Genomic DNA, 6,933 nt, shown 5'->3' with positions numbered 1-6,933 from the left:
CTATCAACAAAAATTATTGTTATCCTAATTTCTAAACCACAACCCAAATCTACAATATTTCTATGAAAAAATGAAAACTTTCCTAAAATAGAATTTTTGAAATTATATTTAAAAATACAACTATTGATCAAAAAAATCTGAAATAATACTCATCTATCAACAAAAATTATTCTTATCATAATTTCTAAATCACAACCCCAAATCTACAATATTTCTATGAAAAAATGAAAACTTTCCTAAAATAGAATTTTTGAAAATTATATTTAAAAAATACAACTACTGATCAAAAAAATTTAAAAGAATACTCATCTATCAACAAAAATTATTGTTATCCTAATTTCTAAACCACAACCCCAAATCTACAATATTTCTATGAAAAAATGAAAACTTTCCTAAAATAGAATTTTTGAGAATTATATTTAAAAAATACAACTATTGATCAAAAAAATCTGAAATAATACTCATCTATCAACAAAAATTATTGTTATCAAAATTTCTAAATCACAACCCCAAATCTACAATATTTCTATGAAAAAATGAAAACTTTCCTAAAATAGAATTTTTGAAAATTATATTTAGAAAATAAAACTATTGATCAAAAAAATCTAAAAGAACTCATCTATCAACAAAATTATTGTTATCCTAATTTCTAAACCACAACCCAAATCTACAATATTTCTATGAAAAAATGAAAACTTTCCTAAATATAATTTTGAATTTTGAAAATTATATTTTAAAAATACAACTATTGATCAAAAAAATCTGAAAGAATACTCATCTATCAACAAAATTATGTTATCCTAATTTCTAAATCACAAACCCAAATCTACAATATTTCGATGAAAAAAGGAAAACTTTCCTAAAATAGAATTTTTGAAAATTATATTTAAAAAATACATCTATAGATCAAAAAAATTTAAAAGAATACTCATCTATCATCAAAAATTATTGATATCCTAATTTATAAACCACAACCCCAAATCTACAATATTTCAATGAAAAAAATGAAAACTTTCCTCAAATAGAATTTTCGAAAATTATATTTAAAAAATACAACTATTGATCAAAAAAATCTGAAATAATACTCATCTATCAACAAAAATTATTGTTATCCTAATTTCTAAATCACAACCCCAAATCTACAATATTTCTATGAAAAATGAAAACTTTCCTAAAATAGAATTTTTGAAAATTATATTTAAAAAATACAACTACTGATCAAAAAAATTTAAAAGAATACTCATCTATCAACAAAAATTATTGTTATCCTAATTTCTAAACCACAACCCCAAATCTACAATATTTCTATGAAAAAATGAAAACTTTCCTAAAATAGAATTTTTGAAAATTATATTTAAAAAATACAACTATTGATCAAAAAAATTTAAAAGAATACTCATCTATCAACAAAAATTATTGTTATCATAATTTCTAAATCACAACCCCAAATCTACAATATTTCTATGAAAAAATGAAAACTTTCTAAAATAGAATTTTTGAAAATTATATTTAAAAAAATACAACATATGATCAAAAAATTTAAAAGAATACTCATCTATCAACAAAAATTATTGTTATCCTAATTTTCTAAACCACAACCTTAAATCTACAATATTTCTATGAAAAAATGAAAACTTTCTAAAAATAGAATTTTTGAAAATATATTTTAAAAAATACAACTATTGATCAAAAAAATTTAAAGAATACTCATCTATCAACAAAAATTATTGTTATCCTAATTTCTAAACCACAACCCCAAATCTACAATATTTCAATGAAAAAATGAAAACTTTCCTAAAATAGAATTTTTGAAAATTATATTTAAAAAATACAACTATTGATCAAAAATGTTTAAAAGAATACTCATCTATCAACAAAAATTATTGTTATCCTAATTTCTAAATCACAACCCCAAATCTACAATATTCTTTGAAAAATGAAAACTTTCCTAAAATAGAATTTTGAAAATTATATTTAAAAATACAACTATTGATCAAAAAATCTAAAATAATACTCATCTATCAACAAAAATTATTGTTATCCTAATTTCTAAATCACAACCCCAAATCTACAATATTTCTATGAAAAAATGAAAACTTTCCTAAAATAGAATTTTTGAAAATTATATTTAAAAAATACAACTATTGATCAAAAAAATCTGAAAAAATACTCATCTATCAACAAAAATTATTGTTATCCTAATTTCTAAACCACAACCCCAAATCTATAATATTTCTATGAAAAAATGAAAACTTTCCTAAAATATAATTTTTGAGAATTATATTTAAAAAATACAACTATTGATCAAAAAAATTTAAAAGAATACTCATCTATCAACAAAAATTATTGTTATCCTAATTTCTAAATCACAACCCCAAATCTACAATATTTCTATGAAAAAAATGAAAACTTTCCTAAAATAGAATTTTTGAAAATTATATTTAAAAAATACAACTATTGATCAAAAAAGTTTAAAAGAATACTCATCTATCAACAAAAATTATTGTTATCCTAATTTCTAAATCACAACCCCAAATCTACAATATTTCTATGAAAAAATGAAAACTTTCCTAAAATAGAATTTTTGAAAATTATATTTAAAAAATACAACTATTGATCAAAAAAATCTGAAATAATACTCATCTATCAACAAAAATTATTGTTATCCTAATTTCTAAATCACAACCCCAAATCTACAATATTTCTATGAAAAAATGAAAACTTTCCTAAAATAGAATTTGTGAAAATTATATTTAAAAAATACAACTATTGATCAAAAAAATTTAAAAGAATACTCATCTATCAACAAAAATTATTGTTATCCTAATTTCTAAACCACAACCCCAAATCTACAATATTTCAATGAAAAAAATGAAAACTTTCCTAAAATAGAATTTTTGAAAATTATATTTAAAAAATACAACTATTGATCAAAAATGTTTAAAAGAATACTCATCTATCAACAAAAATTATTGTTATCCTAATTTCTAAATCACAACCCCAAATCTACAATATTTCTTGGAAAAAATGAAAACTTTCCTAAAATAGAATTTTTGAAAATTATATTTAAAAAATACAACTATTGATCAAAAAAATCTGAAAAAATACTCATCTATCAACAAAAATTATTGTTATCCTAATTTCTAAACCACAACCCCAAATCTACAATATTTCTATGAAAAAATGAAAACTTTCCTAAAATATAATTTTTGAGAATTATATTTAAAAAATACAACTATTGATCAAAAAAATCTGAAATAATACTCATCTATCAACAAAAATTATTGTTATCCTAATTTCTAAATCACAACCCCAAATCTACAATATTTCTATGAAAAAATGAAAACTTTCCTAAAATAGAATTTTTGAAAATTATATTTAAAAAATACAACTATTGATCAAAAAAATTTAAAAGAATACTCATCTATCAACAAAAATTATTGTTATCCTAATTTCTAAACCACAACCCCAAATCTACAATATTTCAATGAAAAAATGAAAACTTTCCTAAAATAGAATTTTTGAAAATTATATTTAAAAAATACAACTATTGATCAAAAAAATCTGAAATAATACTCATCTATTAACAAAAATTATTGTTATCCTAATTTCTAAATCACAACCCCAAATCTACAATATTTCGATGAAAAAAACGAAAACTTTCCTAAAATAGAATTTTTGAAAATTATATTTAAAAAATACAACTATTGATCAAAAAAATTTAAAAGAATACTCATCTATCAACAAAAATTATTGTTATCCTAATTTCTAAACCACAACCCCAAATCTACAATATTTCAATGAAAAAATGAAAACTTTCCTAAAATAGAATTTTTGAAAATTATATTTAAAAACTACAACTATTGATCAAAAAAATCTGAAATAATACTCATCTATCAACAAAAATTATTGTTATCCTAATTTCTAAATCACAACCCCAAATCTACAATATTTCTATGAAAAAATGAAAACTTTCCTAAAATAGAATTTTTGAAAATTATATTTAAAAATACAACTATTGATCAAAAAATTTTAAAAGAATACTCATCTATCAACAAAAATTATTGTTATCCTAATTTCTAAACCACAACCCCAAATCTACAATATTTCTATGAAAAAATGAAAACTTTCCTAAAATAGAATTTTTGAAAATTATATTTAAAAAATACAACTATTGATCAAAAAAATTTAAAAGAATACTCATCTATCAACAAAGATTATTGTTATCCTAATTTCTAGATTACAACCCCAAATCTACAATATTTCTATGAAAAAAAATGAAAACTTTCGTAAAATAGAATTTTTGAAAATTATATTTAAAAAATACAAATACTGATAAAAAAATGTAAAGAATACTCATATATCAACAAAAATTATTGTTATCATAATTTCTAAATCACAACCTCAAATCTACATTATTTCTATGGAAAAATGAAAACTTTCCTAAAATAGAATTTTTGAAAATTATATTTAAAAAATACAACTATTGATCAAAAAAATTTAAATAATACTCATCTATCAACAAAAATTATTGTTATCCTAATTTCTAAACCACAACCCCAAATCTACAATATTTCAATGAAAAAATGAAAACTTTCCTAAAATAGAATTTTTGAAAATTATATTTAAAAAATACAACTATTGATCAAAAAAATCTGAAATAATACTCATCTATCAACAAAAATTATTGTTATCCTAATTTCTAAATCACAACCCCAAATCTACAATATTTCTATGAAAAAATGAAAACTTTCCTAAAATAGAATTTTTGAAAATTATATTTAAAAAATACAACTATTGATCAAAAAAATTTAAAAGAATACTCATCTATCAACAAAAATTATTTTTATCCTAATTTCTAAACCACAACCCCAAATCTTCAATATTTCAATGAAAAAATGAAAACTTTCCTATAATAGATATTTTGAAAATTATATTTAAAAAATACAACTATTGATCAAAAAAATCTGAAATAATACTCATCTATCAACAAAAATTATTGTTATCCTAATTTCTAAATCACAACCCCAAATCTACAATATTTCTATGAAAAAATGAAAACTTTCCTAAAATGGAATTTTTGAAAATTATATTTAAAAAATACAACTATTGATCCAAAAAATTTAAAAGAATACTCATCTATCAACAAAAATTATTGTTATCCTAATTTCTAAACCACAACCCCAAATCTAAAATATTCCTATGAAAAAATGAAAACTTTCTTAAAATAGAAATTTTGAAAATTATATTTAAAAAATACAACTATTGATAAAAAAAATTAAAAGAATACTCATCTATCAACAAAGATTATTGTTATCCTAATTTCTAAATTACAACCCCAAATCTACAATATTTCTATGAAAAAATGAAAACTTTCCTAAAATAGAATTTTTGAAAATTATATTTAAAAAATACAACTACTAATCAAAAAAATTTAAAAGAATACTCATCTATCAACAAAAAATATTGTTATCCTAATTTCTAAATCACAACCCCAAATCTATAATATTTCTACAAAAAAATGAAAACTTTCCTAAAATAGAATTTTTCAGAATTTTATCTAAAATATACATCACATTGATCCAAAAAATCTGAAATAATACTCATCTATCAACAAAAATTATTGTTATCCTAATTTCTAAATCACAACCCCAAATCTACAATATTTCTATGAAAAAATGAAAACTTTACTAAAATATAATTTTTGAGAATTATATTTAAAAAATACAACTATTGATCAAAAAAATCTTAAATAATACTCATCTATCAACAAAAACTATTGTTATCCTAATTTCTAAATCACAACCCCAAATCTACAATATTTCTATGAAAAAATGAAAACTTTCTTAAAATAGAATTTTTGAAAATTATATTTAAAATATACAAACTATTGATCAAAAAAATCTAAAATAATACTCATCTATCAACAAAAATTATTGTTATCCTAATTTCTGAACCACAACCCCAAATCTACAATATTTCTATGAAAAAATGAAATTTTTTTTGAAAATTATATTTAAAAAATAAAACTATTGATCAAAAAAATCTAAAAGAATACTCATCTATCAACAAAAATTATTGTCATCCTAATTTCTAAATCACAACCCCAAATCTACAACATTTCTAAAAAAAATTGAAAACTTTCCTAAAATAGAATTTTTGAGAATTATATTTAAAAAATACAACTATTGATCAAAAAAATCTAAAAGAATACTCATCTATCAAAAAATATTATTGTTATCCTAATTTCTAAATCATAACCCCAAATCAACAATATTTCTACAAAAAAATGAAAATTTTCCTAAAATAGAATTTTTCATAATTTTATCTAAATTATACATCTTATTGATTAAAAAATCTTAAAAAAATACTCATCTATCAACAAAAATTATTGTTATCCTAATTTCTAAATCACAACCCCAAATGTACAATATTTCTATGAAAAAGTTGAAAACTTTCCTAAAATAGAATTTTTGAGAATTATATTTAAAAAATACAACTATTGATCAAAAAATCTAAAAGAATACTCATCTATCAACAAATATTATTGTTATCCTAATTTCTAAATCACAACCCCAAATCTACAATATTTCTACAAAAAATGAAAACTTTCCTAAAATAGAATTTTTCAGAATTTTTTCTAAAATATATAACCTATTGATAAAAAATCTTTAAAAAAATACTCATCTATCAACAAAAGTTATTGTTATCCTAATTTCCCTTGTTCGGAAACTCGCTAGGCGCTACGCGTGCGGCACACCCGGGCCTAGCGATTTATTGAAAAAGCGGAAAAAACTCGGGGAGTACGCGGGGAGGAATTTTTTGTATTTTTATATGTATAATACTTTCTTTCTACGTATAATACAAATTTTATGTATAATACATGTTTATTTATAAAGCATTTATAGGTTTGTATTAAATTTAAATATATAA

Source organism: Brassica rapa, chromosome A06, assembly GCF_000309985.2.
Source record: "Brassica rapa cultivar Chiifu-401-42 chromosome A06, CAAS_Brap_v3.01, whole genome shotgun sequence".
Lineage (NCBI taxonomy): Eukaryota > Viridiplantae > Streptophyta > Magnoliopsida > Brassicales > Brassicaceae > Brassica > Brassica rapa.
Note: the sequence above shows the minus strand (reverse complement) of the source record.